Raw genomic sequence first — 2,692 nt, forward strand, 5'->3', positions numbered from 1 at the left:
ACTTTCTGGGCAGTAACCCGGATGTTCGGCCATGTTGGAGATAAGCGGATGTTGACACTACATGTTGGTGGCTCACAGAGGTGTACTCTGAGATGGATAAATCACAGAAAGCTCATCAAAATGCATTATCGATGCAAAGGCATACAGAGAAGGACTTGGCCCGCAGGAAAAGGGAATGATATTGGAAAAAATACGGTTTATTGGTGGTGGCAGAATCCATACGAGTCGGCTCCTTCGTTTTGGATTCAATGACGACCCGGAAAGTCTTCCGTCTATATGTATCCTGATATTGTCAACTACCTGATTTCACCAAGCCCACACACAGCGGAAGATCTTAAATCTTGTAAAAGTTTGGAGGGTCATCTGCGGCTGTAGAGGCTCGCGTTAGCAACGGATATACTGTATATCGGCAGACAAACTCAGTCAGTTCTAATAATTTTACAGTAAACCTGCAGCATAGTTACTCGCCAGGCAATCTTAGATTTTGGGCAAATCAAACAGTTATAGTCCGTTAGATGCAACTACTCTGGACCTCAAGCATCGGATTGCTACACCTGCTATGCCAGCTACATCCAGAAGCCTGCGAAGCAGCGGAGCCTTGTACCAGCGGTGTCCACACGCAGAGGAGACGTAAGCGGTGCGATCGGTGATCGGATGCAGGAGCGGGGGTAGCTAAAGGCTAATCAACAGAACCCTGCGTCTTTCTATCCTGCGTTCTAATGTCTGCACTCTGGAGAACAAACTGGACTACCTGAAGCTGAATTTAAAGGCAAGACGGGAGGTGAGGGTGGCTGTGTTCGCATATACACCACTAACAACTGGTGCAACAACGGTGAGTTGTCACTGTTCTCCTGATGTAAAACTACTGACTATAAAATGCAGACTTTCTTCTCCTTGATTTGTTATAACTTTTGGCAGTCTATGACACTCCACGTTTTTCACGGTCTAACTCATTAGTACAGCCAAAAAACACGGCAGTAGTTCACAATTTCCTCTCAAAATTCAGGATTTGCTTGTGTGTGCTGTTTGTAAACCTGCTGCTCATCTCCAAAATGGCGACATCCGGGTTGATGCGCCGTGAAACACTTTATATATATCTCAAATCAGTGTATAAATATGTGTGATACCAGTGAGTCGAAATAACCTGTGATTGTGAAATTGCCTGCTATTTATCATCATGCTTGTATTTTAAGTCAATAGGAACCTGTAAAATAAAATGTACATATTGTAAACCGCTGTGTTTTTATTAACCTTACAATTCTTATTAGACCGCTAATCAGGCCAAGGGACCCACAAAACATAGAACTGAAAACAATGAACATAACACTTCAACTCAATTCCAGATGGCACTCCTGGCATAACGAATAATATTAATAATAATTAATATTTTCAAAGATAATCCTCTGTTCCCCCTACATATATTGACACCCCGAGATGGGACGTTAGAATATAAGTCTAAATATTCAATGTTTTGAAAATCCGCTGGAGCTGACGAGTTCACAGCTGAATCTAAAAATAAACCCAACCAATGTTCTTCTAAGTAAATCATTTTAACTACTCTCTAACTGAAATCAACTTCCATAACGTCACTGGCTCTATTCCGCACACCCTGTAGAGGCCCTAACCTCTCTTTCACCTGGTCTGAGATAAGAAGGCACAAGTTCACACAATTAAATCCATCCATAACTTTATTATCAGCACTCAGTTTGACAGCTCAAAGCTCACAGCAGGAGATCATTGCCCCCACATTGAATGGAAGCTTGAGTGAATTCAGGAGAGCATGTCAGCAAGCACACAGGGATCAGAGTGAAGGAAGTGGTCCACTAACAGCAGCAGACAGTAGATGGATGCATGTCACAAACTCATTCAGTTGGAGGAATGGTTAAAGAAGATACGTTTGATGGATTTCCACCATTACACATCACATGAGACAAAGTTCATGAAGGTTAATGCCCGATCTCACTGGATTCAACAACAAAAATAACTTGTTTCATTTGTACGAAGATACCGCCTCAAGTCTCACACTGTAAACCAGTGGTTCCCAAACTTTTTCTGCACTCGGCCCCTTTGAAGAGTGGTAAAATTACAAAAAGGAAACTTTTTGTAATTTTTTTTCTTTATCTTCTTCAAATCTCAAAAAAAAATGAGCAATTACATATTTTAGAACAGCATTCTCACAGATGATTTTGGGTTTATTTGAGTAATTTTGTCTGTCGTTTTGTATATTTTTTTGGGTACATTTTGTTAATTTATTGTCCTTTTGTACAATTTTCATTAATTTTGAACGTTTTTTAGTCTGTATTTTTGTTGTGTATTTTGCTGATATTTGCTGTGTTTTTTAAGTAATTAAAAAAAGTCTATTACGTATACTTTGTAATTTTGTATATTTCACTTTAATTTTGCATTTTGTTATTTTGACTTTGAGTCATTTTGTCGGTTTTTGTTGTATATTCTTCAGTCTTTTTTATATTTTTATTTAGTTTTGTATATTTTTTATAGTCTTCTGTGTATACAGATTATTTTGTGTACATTTGTCATCATTTTGTGTATCTGTCTGTAATTCCGGAAGTTTTTTGGAGTCCCTCTGTGTATTTTTGTTTCTTGTGTAATTTTATGTGCTTTTGCAGTCATTTTGTGCATTGCTTGCATACTTTAGTCAATTTTTGTATCAACACCTGCAAAGAAAGGGCCG

This window comes from Gouania willdenowi, chromosome 7 (genome assembly GCF_900634775.1).
Source record: "Gouania willdenowi chromosome 7, fGouWil2.1, whole genome shotgun sequence".
Lineage (NCBI taxonomy): Eukaryota > Metazoa > Chordata > Actinopteri > Blenniiformes > Gobiesocidae > Gouania > Gouania willdenowi.